This window comes from Mixophyes fleayi, chromosome 1 (genome assembly GCF_038048845.1).
Source record: "Mixophyes fleayi isolate aMixFle1 chromosome 1, aMixFle1.hap1, whole genome shotgun sequence".
Taxonomy (NCBI): Eukaryota; Metazoa; Chordata; class Amphibia; order Anura; family Limnodynastidae; genus Mixophyes; species Mixophyes fleayi.
The window spans coordinates 291,486,711-291,504,545 of NC_134402.1; the positions used below are offsets into that span (position 1 = coordinate 291,486,711).

The 17,835-nt window shown below is 38.4% G+C and overlaps 1 protein-coding gene across 7 annotated transcripts in view; it reads left to right on the forward strand.

Moving 5' to 3' along the window:
- LOC142155431 (transducin-like enhancer protein 4) overlaps positions 1–17,835 on the forward strand; it is an 86,562-nt gene that overhangs the window by 41,905 nt on the left and 26,822 nt on the right. The gene's annotated exons all lie outside the window — the stretch shown is intronic.

Below are 17,835 nucleotides of genomic sequence, written 5' to 3' on the forward strand. Positions count from 1 at the left end.
GTTCTGAAATGAACCTGGAAAGAAGCCTAATAATCAGCCCTGGCAGAGCTCCTCCCCACCGTCACTTTCCTTGTTTTATGTCTGTAGTCAGTGTTGGCTAACCTGTGACACTCCAGGTGTTGTGAAACTACAAGTCCCAGCATACCCTTCCAGCAACAAGCTGCTATATATTGGCAAAGCATGCTGGGACTTGTAGTTTCACAACACCTGGAGTGTCACAGGTTAGCCAACACTGCTCTAGCCTAAGGAAGATTACTGAAAGCTCTGTTGTTCAGGAGGAGATGGTTTATTATACCTTACTGGGCATACTACTTTCAGGACTTTCGGGATGAAATGTTGATGTGTAAAAATGTCTACCTAATAGCCCAAAAAAAAACCTTTTACAGGTTTTCTTTGGTGCAGAGCTGTAAATATGATGATAAAGTATTTATTCAAATTGCTGTCTTGCATTATAGATGTGTAAATCTGTTTACAGCGCTTCAGCTTAAAAGTAAAATAGGCAAAACCTGGACAGATGTAACATAAGATAATGACCTCTGCAGAGAAGCCAGTCTGCTTCATTTCCGTATGTGTTTGTGCAGCTATAAATGGCCATAAGCATTCTCCCCCAGTTGACTGAGTTGATGTAGATACATGCGGTGATTGGGAAATTGTGGTTTGACAGATTTTTCTGCTGTATTGTATTTAAACTGTGAGTTAGGTTGTGTCAACATCCGAGGCTGACTGCCAGCCTTACAAGGTGAGCTAGTTTGCTAATTTCCTTAAATGTTTGCAGCAATGCCCAGATTAGCAGTTAACTGCTTGTTCTATTGATCTGCCCTCCCTTAAGTGTCTCCTTGTTAAGAGGGTTCTCTAGTTATAGAATTGTCTGCTGTGTGACTCTCAGTGAACTTTGCTGTTTGCCAGAGCTTGGGGCTTCTCTCTTTCTTCCATTTAGGAGAGAGAATGTATTCATAGATGTGTCTGCTCCTTAACATTTAGCAGTTAATGAACCTGCGAGAAATATTCTACTTTTAGTATTTCCTTCTCATGTGCTTCTAATATGCAAACGGACAATTTTGGTAATCTAAATAATAAGCAATTTTTTGCCATCTGTCAAAAGGAGATTTCAATACGAGTTTAAATTAATGGTGCCTGAATTTTTTCGTAGCATCTCTAAAAGCCTCTAATGTCTAGAATATTTTAGATCTGCTGGCTGTAATTAGTGTTGCATGTAATGAGAATATGGGCAGTGTTTTGCAGGCCTCCGTGTACAATTTTGTTATGGTAGCAAAATCTTGATTTATACAAGGCATAAGGCAGGTCTAATTGTCAGAAGCACTTGGAAGGTGCTTGGTGGAAGGGTGGTTTTTAGGAGTGCTTGTAAAATGTAAATTGGAACTCCCTGGATGACTAGGGTAATTAAGCTGCCTTGCTTATTGGTGAAAAGGGGGCATTGTATACAAAACTAATCATCTGTTTTTATAGATTTAATTTATTTGCTTAGAAATTGATTGCTTTTTAGTAATGTTGTTAATAAAGATGCACTTTTTTTTTTTTTTTAGCTGTGTGGTTTTCATTTTAGCTATCAACATCTGCCTATCTTTTGGTTTTGCTTGTAATTTCCGGAGAGTGGATGAGTAGTAAGTTCACAAATGCTTATTTGTGGCTAGAAGAGGAAGTGGTATATCTATGTTCATGTGGACTGGGTGCAGTTCTAGACACTTGTCATAACATTCTTCCTTCTCTCTGAACATCCCCTTTGCTGTTGTATTGATTTCCACTTAAAACACTGTCAGTTATTTGGTGATTTTTCGACTTGTTACGTTTTAACATACAGTATTCTAATTAACTAGGCCCAGAGACACAATACTGCCACTGTTTTATTTTGCAACATGACAATTGGGGAAATTACTATATTGAACACCTGCTCTAATGAAGTGTTACAAGATATAAGAATAAATAGAATGCAAAAGGTTACTTAGCGTGTGTCTTGGCTGAAATCGTCGTTATTAACAGTCCAAAATATTTTTGTGAGCTTCAAGGAAATAGTCAGAATTGCTGATATTTAAGATTCACAGAGGAACATTTTTTTTCTATGCACATCAAATATTTTGTATGTATGTCAAAGTGCACTGCAGAGAGCCCTTGTTAGCCTGATATTAAAAATGTCAGGCTATATAGCTTGCAGTCAGGCAGATGGCAAGGGTAGATAATATGCTAAATATTCAGGTTTTGTCATGGTATAGGAACTTTTTAATATATAATGCTTAATTTGTAAAGATATTTATTTTTGTCAATTGTATAAGATAATTTAAATATGTATTATGCCTTCTAAAACATGGTGTGTCTATACATATAATGTAAATATTGGACATGATTCCAGCATTTCTATCCCAGTGCAGAACTTTCATCATGGTGTCATCAGCCTGCATTGCTCTAGTCAAACCCAAAATGAGATTCTGTGCCATATGCCTTGCCAAAGCCCTCCTGTCATTTTATGTGTATAATGCACTTGTCAATTTAGTAGCCATGCGGGATGGCATTGAATAAAGTCATTTTTCGCTCTTATGTTTAGTTTATGGATTTGCCACTTTCACAGTCAGTCTTAAAATTAGATAACCTATATCTGCATCTACTGTGAGCAACACGCTGCAATATCACTGCCAATTTGGGGAAGTTGTTTCAATAGCATACTGTGTATGGTCTGAAAATGCCTGTGATAATAATTCGATTGAATAATTAATAGGCATGTTGTTAAATGCAGTCTAAAGATAGGAGTTTTTGGCTGTCGACTGATATGTGCAATTACCTTATTCCCCGGGCTCTACATGTATGACCAAACTGGATATTAGTTCTATAGCCAGAGTGGCAGGATCCCCCTTATGTGAGGTCAGCTCAGCATGTACATTTCCCTTATACTAAACACAACAAAGCAAGAAAAACTCGATCGACTGCATTTAACCATGTTGTGTTTTTTCTGTTTTCAGAACGTGTTATATACTCCACAATCTCACCTACACATATTGTACTGAGTACATTTTTTAAGTAATTTTTGCAGGGACATAATCCATAATTGAGCCTTGTGTTGCACATCTTTCCTCACTCCCTGTAGACCTGCATGGTAGAAGTAAAGGTATTATTTAGCGAAGTAGAGCTACATTTAAGATTCCTCTGGGAAACATCTTGTGTGCTACCGTTATGAGATAGAGCCTGGGTTGTATTTACATTTTAACCTATTGTTTACTTTTGGAAGGAGTTGAGAGATAATTTGGTTTATACAAATTCCCAGTTTAGACTATGTTGCTTGGAAAGATGTTTGCTTTCTACGTTTTTGATATTTTTTGTAGCTTTATCAAAGAATAATTAGGAGCTTTCATTCTGCTGGTTTGTGATATAGTAATTTGTTGGGTATTTGATATCTGCCTCTGGGCATTAAAACTATGTGGTATGCGTATGTCAGGTGCCCTAATTCCAATAAATGTTTTATAATTGTGTGTGAGAAGAATAAATATCTTTGGGATGCAGCTGATTTCACAGGTGGGAAGTGTAAATATATCCGTGCTGTAATGAGGGGGGGACGGGACTTTTGTGCATTACAGGTCTGGGAAGCAATCATGGAGTGAGTAGGGGAGTCAAGTTAAAGATGGGGTTTTTTTTTTTCGTTTTTTTTCCTGTTTTAAGATTCAGTAAAAACTCTCCCTCCGTGGGACATATACACTGTCCTCACTGCACAGTCTGTAGTATTGCTGCCTCACAGTGCTGGGTTCATGGGTTTGATTCTGACCGGGGTTCCATATATATGGAAGTTTATATCATACTTGCCAACTTTGGCCACTTGCTGTCCAGGAGATCAGTGGGGGAGGTGGGCATGTGGGGGGCAGGGTTCAGCGATTTGCATCATAAGCCCAGCCCCCTGCAGCTTAGATTGATGAAAGGCCAGGAATCCGGAGGTCTGCCTGCTCTCCCAGGAGTGCGGGAGGACTTTTCGGGAGAGTAGGCAACTAAGGTTTATATGTTCTCCATGTTTGTACGAGTGTCTGTAAGGTTGGTAAGATAGAGCTCCACTGGGGGCAGGAACTGTTGTGAATAATTAAATATTCTCTCTAAAGTGCTGTGTAATATGTAGACACTATATAAATATTTATTATATAGATATATAGAGAGAGAGATAGGGAAGGTGAATGATTGTGTAAACAATCTGGTTATGTACCTATGTTACAGGATTCTGAGGGTTTAGTTCAGTTGCTGGAATTCAAAAGTCCTTAAGCTAGTCCTCATCACTACCTGGCTATAATCTGTTCCCATGCTATCTCTGGCTGGTGTTATTAATCACATTTTTGTCAAGTAGTCAGTTGGAAGACGGTCATGTAACGTTTTGGCAGAGCTGTAACTTCATATTTTAGCGCTGGGGCGAGAGAGAAAAATGCTGCCCCCCTAGCCCTCAAATTTAATCAAATGAACCGAAAATCTTCATAAACTGCGCCCCCCCCTTCAGGTCGCCCCTATCGCACAGCCCTAGTTATGGCCCTGCGTTTTGGGCCTCTGCAGTTCTAGAAATGTTTCATGTGCTGTAATGTATGGTGTATGTGTTGCTTGAAAATTAAACTCTTTATACTTACTTTTTATCTTTTCCTGTTATCTGCAACATGTTTAACATTAAGATATCTTTGTTTACTGTTCACCTTTGACTTGTATTGTTAAAACTGCTTAATCCATAGAAAGCATACCAAATATAGCAATATATCTTAATATTTGTTTCTTCAGAAGCTTTAACCACCAGTTGTGTCTGATTTTATAAGATGTTTACGTTTACTTATTTACTTTGTCCATTATAGAACAATTGCATGAACTATTTTTAGTTTAAAGAATTTAGTTTGATTCTTTCTACTTTTTAGATGTTGCTATGGCTGAAAAACATGAGGTAACATTATTTAACAGAGATTGGCTTTGAAACAGCATTGTGGTAAAATGGCCACTTAGAAGCCATACATAATTTGCTGCTTTTTGACTGATGTGCTAATTTGAATGACTAGGTAAATTCGACCTTGGTTATGCAAAGTATTCCATTGTTTGAAGTAGTGTGTTTTTTTTATGGAAAGAACACACAAGCGAAGTACAAGGGGGAGTGGTAGCCTGTTCTGTTTGAACAGCGCTAACCACATTGATTCCAAAGCTGAGGCTCCCTTCACCCAAGTCTAACCAGAAATCATTCATAAGGAACACTCACTTTACAGCCCACTAAATTGATTTATATACACTTCAGACTTTGTAATACAATCTAAAAACTTTTTTTTTCTTTAATTCTTTTTTTTTCCCCCCATCTACCTCAAGCCATTCGACCTACTGAATAGCAAATAAAATTGGAAATGTTAATGTGTGGCAGGCAACTGGGAGAGAATGAAGTCGCCATGGTAACAAAGCTACTTTCTCGATGCTGTGCTAAGATATAGCTGAACTGGAAGCAGATGTCTGATCTGAGTATTTTGCCTCCTTCAATGTAAACAAATAACTTGTAGGCAGGTGTTGGAAATAATATGGAAATCCTATTAAGAGGCACTGGGTTCCTGTCAGCCAGGAAGCCGCGACCACAAAGGGAACTGTTGTCTGAATGAGCAGCAAGTCATTTCTCATTAGTGCTTTATCTTTTCCCAGGAAATGGCTGCCTCTCAGTGTGTTCATTCTCTTGGAGTCTGAATGTAAGATGTTATTCATTCTGCTGTCATTTCCCCACCTCCCACTTCTTTGTTAAATGCATTTCTTCTATTTGAGTATTAAAGCACATAAATTAAAAGAGTATCAAGCTAAATTTTTATTTTCATTATCTATTTTTGGTCTTATTTATAAGGGGAAAAAAAAACAAAGTTCGATTTACAGCTGTTTTTGGAGTAGCAGGCAGCCTGTGATGTTAAAATGGCGGACATGCATCTTGGTATTTTGTATAGTTTTTCCTATAATTCAAATGGGTAGGAAAGCTCTGGCAATAACGCAACATTTATTGTTATACAGCTGCTGGATTCCTATTCCTTTAATTTCTCTCCTTTTTTCCACTGTAACTTTAATAGTGTACAGGCCTGGCTATCCTGTGAAACTACAAGTCCCAGCATACCTTTACAGCTAAGGGCTGGCTATCTGCTGGCAGAGAATGCTGGGGCTTGTAGTTTCACACCACTTGGAGAGCTACAGGTTGGCCAGACCTGTTAGTGTATTTTAAGCTTAAAGGCTTTTTACTCTTCTACGCCTATAGAAAAAGATTTTACTAATTGTTGCTCCGCCTAGCCAGAGACCAGAGTGCAACATGCAGCTTTTCTTTCCCAGGGCTCTGCTGGTTCTATAATCCAGAACCTGCAAATCAATTAAAGTACAATTAGGCCAAATTAACGAACTTGAAATTGCAATAGAGTGTGGTGAGCAGAAGGACAAATAACAAGTTATGATCTCTTGATTGTGACAGATTAATAAAATATTTTCTGTAGGTGGCAATGTGGTTTTAATATCTTACATGATCCTATATATTCCAACGGAAAATTTAAGATTTTTTAAATGTATAATAGTTTTACCAATCCTGTCTTTTATTTTGCATGTCTAAACTAAAGCAGCTTATTGCAATCTCGTCATATCTTGCATGACAAGTCATCTCTGTACATTGTGCTATAGTAAGAGTTAAGCATGTATACACAGGACGTGGTTAGTGAAAGCTTCAACAATGTAATTCAGTGCTTCTGTACCGATGGCCCCAGAGACTGACTTTATAAAGCTAATAATGTGCTCACTGGTGGTCTGTTGTTGCCCTAGCAACAGACCATAGGGCACAAGGTATGTGAAATGCATGAACATCTGTGATTTTCTTTTTTCTAAACCATTTTTATTTCTTGGCACTGATTGGGCCACTCTGGCTTGTGCCTGTGACATTGCGTGAGCAGGGATAAGCTAAAGAGCTCCCCTGGGCCCTGCCCTAAGTGGTTGGCAGGATGGAAAGTGAAGTGAGATTTATCCAGGCAGTGATTTCAGTGGTTGAGGGATTTGGCCTGACACCACTCTCAGTGGGATGTTACTAGCTTGCTACTGCTACACAGGGATATGAATAAAAAATGATCTGGTAAATCTAGGAATTATTGGGTTTATTGGTGTGCCGCAGAATGAATAATCTACAGGGAAAATGGAAGCAATTGCATACGAGTGCCGTGTAATTTTATGGTCTTTAGTTAGGTTTCCTTTGGTTGCTATTTGGATGGAACTAGACGAGCTAAGCTCTCTGTAGATTGTCCCCCCAAATACAGAAACGGATAGACGTGTCTGACAGGAGTAACAGGATATCTGAGTACATGCATTTGGATGCAATTTCTGATCGTAATAGTGAGGAGAAGCACTGGAAAGCTTTCTGAGGATTGTTTAGCTCATATAGCTGCCCCTCCTAAAAGGAAAATAATATTGCTGCATTTCAAGTTGAATACATTGAAAACAAATGTTTTAAATGTTTTTTAATTCCAAGCCAACAATAGAAATAAAATAGGTCTCATTCAGCAACATTGCAATTACTAAAGATTTACACTGAACCATAACAGCCAATTAGCAGGTGGTTTTTATCTTTCTACTCCAATGAAGTGCCTGATTGGTATGATTCAGTGCAAATCTTGCACCTTAATGCAATGTTAGTGAATTGTAAATTCTTAATGTTGTTGTTTCCCATATGCGGGGAAAGAGGATGATATTCCTATTGATGTGTTGCAAAGTGCCTCCATAACAGTTTGTGAAGACACTCCACGGCGATGTCTGGCCAGAAATCGCTGCTTATTTTTAAACATGAGTGTAAATCCCTCTACTGTAGTAAACCGATGTATGCGCAGACAGTCCTCACAGTGATTCGTTAACAATTGAGTTCACTTGTAATTGTTCTTTCATTTGCATTACTCTATAGCTGCCATTATTTAACAAATAGGAATGTTTAGATGGAAACACAACAAATGTATGGAATTGGAGCTGTATTTTTTACCATTTCTCAATATTTGGATGGTGAAAGTTAGAAGGGGTACAGATAAAAATAAATTGTATGGGAAGCAGGGATTACAAAATTCCCCTTTAAAATTGAACAACCACAGAAAAAACCCTAAACAACAAAAGATGAAGCAAATTAATCAGATCTTTACAACTCCTCTCACACTCTCTCAAGATTTCCCAGGTCATAAAGCTTTGTAAAATGAGGTGGTCTTTCACCCACCCAAGCTAACTTTCTCATTAAGCCTAATAGAATTAGGTCTGGTAAATCTGGGAAGAGCCATCTAAGCAAAATGCACCCTTTAGGAGTAGAATGTACATGACTGGCATTTACTTTGTGCATTAGTAAGTCGTGCAATAGAAGCATGAAGAAGGGGCTGGTCAATGAACTGAAACAAGAGACAAAATGTAAGAAATATATTTGTGTCCAGTCACAACATTTAATAGTTGGGCAAGTCCACCAAAAAACACAAGAACTTGTTGAGATTTTTGTAGTTTTTGTATTTGTAGCATGGTCTATCTGAATGTTTCACTCTTAATGTTGAGTGTCGATAATGTTTATAATAAAGAACTGTTGTATTGATCCAAAGGCGCTATATGACACCAGGGAACTATATCTTGCTTTAATATGTAAGGGTTTCCTTTTCTCCATATAGCTGTAACTAAGCTATAAGTGTTACCTGCTCTGTCTGGCCTTTGAGTATAAGGATATTGGTGATTTCATTAGCTTTCTGTCAATTAGAAGGCATATCATATTCTTTATACTAAATGCTATGTCCATTAAAAGGTTACTTAAAGGCCAGATGATAACCTTTCTTACAGTTAGGTCAGTCATTGATCATTGAATCTGTCAAGCAGGGTTATGGTCATAAGTTGATCACAGCAATCTTGCTGTTCAGTACAACCTCCAAACAACCAGATGCCTGAGAAATGTGACTCCACATGTTAACGGTATTATAATGCTTTGCATGTGTGTTTGACATGAAATTATTATACGAATTGCAAACGGTCTTGATCAGGTTTAACAATCGTTTTGGAGCCCACAGGTTGCTGGTACAATAGGTTTGTCAAATTTACGAAACAAAATTGCACCATATGTGGGTGGTCAGCTTTCAAAGTGCTTTGTAGTGTTAAATGGCAACTTTATAGCTGATGATCCATGGTTTAGTAATATCATCTTCTAGTCTTTAATTGCATATGACTAAAAGCTGTCCATATAACAACATCATAGCATCTAGAGAGAGCATGAAAGCAAACAGCAAATATTGTATTTGATTGCATTTTTGTGCATATGTTATGTTGATACATTTTGGTGTTGATTTGCTGCAAGTCTTGAAGAAAAACTCAGGCTGTAGGAGACACTAACCTAAATACATGCACCTGCTGATTATTAAAAAAAATATATATTTTTAAAGTTGTCAAACTTCCTGACACTGAATATTGTTATTGTAGTGCCAAAGCTCGCCCTCTGGCTAATGGTTTAGAAGCACTATCCATCTTAACTCAGCCAACATGTTTTTAGCCCTGTGCTTATCCTCCTCACCCTCTTAACCTTGTCAGTGAGGAGTTTGAACAGACATTGAGCAGCTGGAATGTGAGTGAACGATTCACACTCGCACCAGTCTGTTTGTAGTGGGTTGTTTGCTCTTTATTCTTGTTGAGCTGTTGACATAGGCTTTAGGTACAAATGGCAACAAGCTGAAATGATGCGGTGCCAGAAAGGCCTGGTGATAGTGTCCTACTTTCATTTTCAAACTGTTGAAAGAAAACACATTGAAGGCCAGCAACTTGCCTTCACAGGGCTTCCTTATCTTCCTCTTCACTGGATTTGATAAATTCATGATGCCCAGTCAAGCTATGCTTAATGTAGGAAGTAGAATTAATCCTTTTACAGCCTCCCAGCTGCCAGTGTAATTGAGATATAAATATACCTCACTCGGAGAACAACATAAAGAGTGTGTTATATGCTGATCAATATTTTCTCAATTACCTGTAATATTGTTGTTTTTTTGGGGATTTTTTGTCACGTGAGTTGTTTTAGTGTATTGAGCTGTGATGTGATTGACCAGTAAATCTTTTGCACTAAAAATCTTATTTAACTTAGGAAGTCTCTGTTTTTTTTTCTTCTCCAGAGTTCTAACAATGTTCTCTAAACTGAGAGAGGCCGATGCATCATTTTAAATATCATCAGGTTGTACATTTCATTAAGGGAAATGTTCTCTAATTAACTTAACTAGAAGAAAGGCTGGCTTTTCCAAGCAAAAAATAGTATAGGCAGTTGTCAACGTAATAAGTGACTAAGGATTAAATGAAATTGTATACCCTGAAATAGAATAGCCATTTGAATTAGAAGTCGTTTACTGGAACATAATTTAATTTGCATTAAGGGAAACTGTTTTCGTACAATAAACTCAGAATGCATCAGTCGTTAGGAAACAAGGGAGGGTAGGAGAGCTTTTATTTGTGGTTGAAAAAGTACCTAACATTTTGTAATTGTCTGTGGCAATTAGAACATGACTTTTCATTATGAAGTCAAGGAAAGAACACTTTGTTCGCTGTACATTAACTTGTTTATATAAAAGTATACTTGTGTACACATCTGTTAAATGATGTATTCATTAACAGCTTGTAATCGGTTAAAAATATGTCTGACACACTTCAAGTCATGAGCAGCCATTGTTTACTGTATGCAAATAGATTGTTGGTAGTTACCAAGGAATGTAAATATTACCTTGATTACAATCACAATGTACTTTAGACTGATGTAATATGCACATGTCATGAATCTGTTTGTATGTAGATCTGATATATGTGATCTTTCTTACCCTGTGTGTTGCAGGCCTTGGTCTGACGCCACACCGCTCATTTGTTGTTGTAAAGAGCCTGAGGTAATAGCAGCAAAGCTGCTTCTTTAATTTCACGAAAATACTTCAGCATATCTCATTATAGCCACCACAAAGCTCTTGACAGAGAGGCTCGTAGGAGCAGTGTCAGTTTAGTGTGTTGCCACAGGGGAACAGAGTGTGTCCTGACATGTCTGGATAACATGGCAGAGCAGCTCATTGTAATGTGATAGGCTTAGCTTTGTTCATGTTTTTGAGTGTCCTTTTGACACCGCTAATGAGTGAGAATATAAAACGATACCATATTGACAAGCTTGGTGTACTCCCAGAGTAAATTGCAGAAGTTATTTGAGATGCTTGGATAATTCCTCTCCCTGCATTTAATTGCTGGTATGAAAAATTTGTATTCATTTTCTAGGCTGCTCTAGGTTGAAGCGTAGATTGCAGACACACACTTTTACAATGTACCCATCCTCCCAGCTAACACTTCTGTTGACTAAGTGGATGTTCCTGAATTACAGGCCTTCAATCTCATGTTGCCACCCACATCTCTTATTGAAAGGTTGAAGGATTTAGGGAGTGTTACAAGCTGCCAGTTATGGAGTGATGCAATCTCTCATGTACATTGTATGCATTGGAAACAGCTGCCTAAGAATAACCAAGCAATTAATGTACTGTATAACAGACTAACTGTAGTAGGATTGGTTTTTATTTTTTTTTGCTTGCAGAAACAGAGGTTGGCAAAACATAATTACTTACCATTTTTTCATCACAATGTTCCATAAAATGTTTTGGTAGTTCTCTTGTTTTTTGTTTTTTTCCTCTTGTCCAAAATAAGTCTTAATAAAACATGTCACCTAACATCATGGCAAGCAGACGTTTTGTGGATTCAATCAATATTAGACTGCTGCCTATCAATTTACTAAGATAATTACATCACTGAGGCATTTAGTGATTTCATTAGTTCCTAAAAATTGGTATTCTGTCTTCTCCTCAATTATGGCAGAACAGTGGCTTAGTGGCTAGCCCTTCTGCCTCACAGCACTGGGGTCATGAGTTCAATTCCCAACCATGGCCATATCTGTGTGGCATTTGTATGTTCTCCCCATGTTTGCGTGGGTTTCCTCCCAAGTGCTCCGGTTTCCTCCGACTTTCCAAAAGCATACTAGAGTAGGTGAATTGGCTGCTATCAAATTGACCTCTCTCTGTCTCTGTCTCTCTCTGTCTCTCTCTGTCTCTCTCTGTCTCTCGGAATTTAGACTGTAAGCTCCAATGGGGCAGGGACTGATGTGAGTGAGTTCTCTGTACAGCGCTGCGTTATTAGTAGCGCTATATAAATAGCTGATGATAATTATGGCTCATCTCGCAAAATGGCTACTTCATCTGTTTATACTTCAAAGTACGCCAGTACACTTCAAAGGAATCCTGTATTACGGATTCTTGTTGATATGGGCACCTATAAAGCATGCTAGCCATTTATTCCACAATGCTTGTTTATTATTCAGTGTTTTTAATGTATTCTGTATCTGTTAGCAGACCACTTTGTCAGAGAAGACAGATTCAGCAGTCATTGTAATGGTATAAAAAGTAAGATGACACCTTCCACTCAAGACTAATTTCCCTTCTATATTTGGTGCTCTTTAATAGATACAGCCTTTGTTGATATTTTAAGGGCACAAACTGTATTGTGTTTTTTATAGATGCAATATATTAATAATTAATAGCGATCCCACTGATGCTGTAAGCAGCCATTCTGCACTGTTGCATAGTGAGTTTGTAAACAGATTACAGGTAAATATTGGTTGAACGCTGATGTAGTACATGATGGATAACCACTGGTGTAGCGGCAGCTCTGTACCCCTCAATGTGTATAAGTCATCTCAACAACAGTAAGCCTTCTCAGATTTGTTCCCTGGATGCTGGACAGTCCTTGTGGGAGATTTTCAAAATAAAATGGTTATAGATGGACTATGTAACAACTAACTCCTGTCTATTGCCACATCAATATTTGTGACGTAGTGGTGCCTGTTTTGCAAGTCTAGAGCTCCTTTATGAATTTTATGTATTAAACCCATAATCTCTCTAGATGGATATAACCCATCTCTCGATCTATTGCTTTACAAGATTTTTTTTTCTCATCTTGAATTTCTGAAGAATTATTTTTTTAAGTACAGTGGTAAAAAAAATGTCCTTATTCAGCTTGATCTCTTTACATTAAACTTAATAACCCACTTAATATGGAAGTGCAGCTTGCATTGAAATTTCAAGTATTGATATTGCTGTCCCGCTGTCTTGGGCAAAATGTAATAATCTGTACTCCAGGAATTCATGGAGTGACTGCATTAACCATGTAATGTCACAGTGCTGTAAGGTTTTGGCAGTTAATTGAATTACCAATAAAATATGATGATTTAAGAAAAACAAATCTTGAATTCATTTAAAGAAAACATTGGAGTTTATGAATGCAAAAAAACCTGAAGAACTTTTTTTTATTATTTATTTAATAAATAAAGCTACTGCTCTTGCTTATGAGGCTTTATTTCAAATTGCTAAATTACAAAATCACATTTTGTGCAAAGCAGGCGTTGTGATGCCTGACTTCCGAGACAGTTATACATTTCCAGAATGGTCTGTATGAGTTACTACAAAATGAAGGAAACCATTATTGTGCCATATATGCCAGTAAATGCATGTGTGCTGATGTCTTGTCTGCATGTCTTTTGTGTATTTATAAATATTAGAAGCTGCCATATTGATTGATGTCATTTGGTAACAAAACTCTTCATGAACGTGTAGATCATCAAAACTGTAAAAAATGGCCATACTGATGCCAAAAGGAAGTATTGCTTGGTAAACACTTTACAAGAAGACCCGTTTGTGTTTGTAATATAAATGCAAACTTTAAGATGTCATCTACCAGCTTATGTTTATGTGGTGTCTTTATACTCTACTTCAAAGCCTCCTCAATGACTCTTCCTGCTATGCCTGAATTCTTATGTCATATCATGTAGATTTTGCCAATATCATTGCTCTACATTGCTCTACAGCAATGTGGTAGGTTATAGAGCAGTGTTGTGACACTCCAGGTATTGTGAAACTACAAGTCCCAGCATGCTTTGCCAATATATAGCAGCTTATTGCTGGAAGGGTATGCTGGGACTTATAGTTTCACAACACCTGGAGTGTCACAGGTTAGCCAACACTGTTATAGACAATACACTATTGGGCCTGATCTCTTCTGGGCCCTACAAGTTTGCCCTACTCATGCAATTTTAATGCAATCATTGCAGACTTTGAAATATATATATATATATATATATATATATATATATATATATATATATATATATATATATATATATATATATATATATATATATATATATATGTGGACAAAATACTGACCATGCAGGCTATATTTTAAGATTACAAGTTTTGTAATGCATTGACATTTTTGAGCCCTGGCATCAATAACTCTGGTCTTGAGCAATAGTGCCTAGGGTAATTTTTAAAAATATCCCCTCCTCCACCCCACAACAGCAGCATGACTACACAATACGCAATATTCTCCATTATTAGTTTCACTGTTGAGTTTAAACCATATACATGGTAAATATAGTATGCAACAGTAAGAACTACCACCGATATGGTGACCTTGGTTTTAGACCTGTCTTTTGAGAGCCTAGTAATGTCCCTGGTGAGGTTTTTCTTGTCATATGTATGTCTATTGTAAAATGTCTGTTAGATGATTACTGTCACAGACAGGAATAGCATATGTTGGTTGTGAGATGTTTCCTGCAATACCAGGTTTTAATGAAGCACAGGTTCACTCAGCAGATTTATTTTGTTTTCAACAGAATTTTTTTTTTTTTTTGTCACTTCAACCTCTCGTGACATTTCCACAAGAAATCTTGACTGAAGCCTACAGTGATTTGCTAATTCTGAGTTCCGTCGCATATCCAGCAAATCTAAGCAGAAGGTGGTACATTTGTACCATAAGCCACTTATGCTCTCCCTCTCTAAACTATAGGCAATTGAGTGGAATTACTATTTTTAATATTTATTATACCACCGTAATGTAGGTCAAATGTTATGTCTGTTAAAAATTAGTAATGTACTTTTGATGCAGTAAACATTGCTTTATTGACTGTTAATAAATAGCAGAATCTCGCACTTTAAAAATGCCACCTTTATTAAAAGCAATTAAGCTTAAATACAATTCCCTTTCTGAACAAGATTTTACAGTCTGTCTTGGTAATGCACATGGCCATGTGTTTTTTTTCTGTATACTATGAGTTTCTGTATTCCTGAACACAAAACAGCTAAAGACATAGTGAATTCTCAATATGTTTCCTGTATTACTGTTACCTCCATCTTTCATGGTTTTATTTTATCTGTATGGGCATTACAATAGACCTTGATACTTTTTTATCTCCATGGGAATCACTGTAGACCAGTGGTTCCCAAACTTTTGCAGTTCAGGGCACCCTTAGAGTCTCCAAATTTTTTCAAGGCACCCCTCCAAAATAATTACTGAGCAGTCCTGTTTTAGAAGTAGTTGGGTCAAAAAATTGTAATAAGTATTTAGGTCACGACAGAAATACTTATTTAGTTGTGTGCAAAAATGCCCCTCTGCCCCCTTTGCAACCAGGCACACTGCTCCCTCTGCAACCAGGCACACTGCCCTCTCTCAAGTTGCCCCCTCTGCCCTCTCTCAAGTTGCCCCCTTTGCCCTCTCTCACGTTGCCCCCTTTGCCCTCTCTCACGTTGCCCCCTCTGCCCTCTCTCACGTTGCCCCCTCTGCCCTCTCTCACGTTGCCCCCTCTGCCCTCTCTCACGTTGCCCCCTCTGCCCTCTCTCACGTTGCCCCCTCTGCCCTCTCTCACGTTGCCCCCTCTGCCCTCTCTCACGTTGCCCCCTCTGCCCTCTCTCACGTTGCCCCCTCTGCCCTCTCTCACGTTGCCCCCTCTGCCCTCTCTCACGTTGCCCCCTCTGCCCTCTCTCACGTTGCCCCCTCTGCCCTCTCTCACGTTGCCCCCGTCCTCTGCCCCCCTCACTCTGCCCCGCGACAGGCGCCAGCCATAGAAAAAAGAAGGAACACAGGAACTTACCAATCCACGCGGCGCCATGACCCAGCAGCCTCCTCTCTCCCGCAGCTGTCACTGACGTCTATATTCCGTCACCGCTGCGGGAGAGAGGAGGCTGCTGGGTCCCGGCGCCCGGCGGATTGGTAAGTTTCTTTTTTTTTTTTTATGGCTGGCCCGCGGCACCCCAGTGACAGCGCCGCGGCACCCCTGGGAGCCGCGGCGCACACTTTGGGAACCGCCGCTGTAGACAGTACATTTTTGTTTAAATGTTTGCTCTCACCTTTTTTTTACTGTCCTAGAAATATGTGCAGCATGTGTGTTTTCTTATAAGACTGGTGCTGTTTTGTATATATTGTCTATGCTCCTGGAAATTAGTTTTATTCTCCATTACCCGAATCTATGGTTTACTGCTGTTTTCTGGAGAAAAGACATTTGTTAAGCCAAGGTAGTATGCATACCAATTAGTCTTGAACTATGATTATGTTGTCTGAATGGCACCATATGTTTTTTTTGCTTTTTCTCTTAACCTTGCACTATTGAATTTATTTGGAGATTGTGAACGGAATTTCTTTTCCGTAATCTTTCTCCCTTTGCTTCCTATGTTGTCCCGGGGGCCTATCTAATTTTTTTTTTTTTTTATCTGTAGCTGCTCATATCTCTTTGTAGCTACAACTTTATCACTTAACACCTTTTTGTGAGAACATCCCATTTCCCCATCCACAGCAACCACATTCAGTTGTTGGAATCTTGTACCCTGGTTTGTTTTTCTGGGTGAAGAAAGGTTTAGTGTGAAGTTTTGGCAAGGATAAACATAATAAGAGATCCCATGGTCATTTTGATTGTCTGTCTGTTGATGGAGTATTTAAATCTAGGTATTTTGCCTTTACATTGGTGTACATTCCACTTGAAGCTTGCTTAAGATCCCATGGCACCCTAGACAAGGTACTCCCCTCTGTTTGTCAAAAAGAAGCACATAAAAATGGGTTACTGAAATCGGGTCCCACTGGGCCCTAAGCAAGAGCCTAGGTTGCCCTAATGAATGGTCCTGCTCTGATTCACACCTGAAAAGCTCATTAAAAATAGGCCAATTTAGATTCAGCGGTGCCAGTCCCACCATTGTGGTCTAAAATTTCAAGCATGATTTCTCATACTGCATGCTACAATGTATAATAGATTGCATTGGTGATTGTGAAATGCTTAAAATGCATCAGTAAAGCGCAAAATCATTTCCATACGTTTTTTCCATTGAATTTTTGTGAATGAGCCCTAGTATTAGTTTATATAAATATTCATTTTTGAAGGCCTTCCAGTCTTTTGGACCACACACAGCCAAGCAGCCTTCAAGTCACCTTCCTTAATCTTTCACTTCCTCTCTGTGATCCCTACATTCTCAATAGGATACTTTTTAGCACGCTTCTCCCACAACTCTCAGGGAGGAATTTAATTGGCCGGGTTGTGTCTCCAGAATAGTCCACAGACACATTGTGGTGAAGATTTTACTAAAATCTCTGCTCATTTTCTCCTGCATATCTATGGGACGCAAAAGGAAAATGAGCAGAGATTTTACAACCGTATTTTCTGGCAAGGTGCGCAGTTGGGCAACAAGTTTGTCTGGTGGCATCTTGCGACCAATTGAATTCCCCCCCCCCTAAAAAAAAATAGCAAAGGAGGGTGTAATGGTATTCTGTTCTGTAATTCAAAGTGATAGACATTTCTAGCTGCTGCCCAGAAAAAAGTTTACAGTTTTCCATATAAAAGATTTTGTTTCTGTTTGTCGTATCTTTGTCTCCTAGTGGAAGATGATCTTTATTTTTTTTAATTTGATAGAAATCATACTGTAAATGATGTAGGTGGTGGTGAAAATGAGAACACACAGGTATTATTACATCACTGCAAATAAACTAAAGGCAATTTTGCCCATCAACGATACT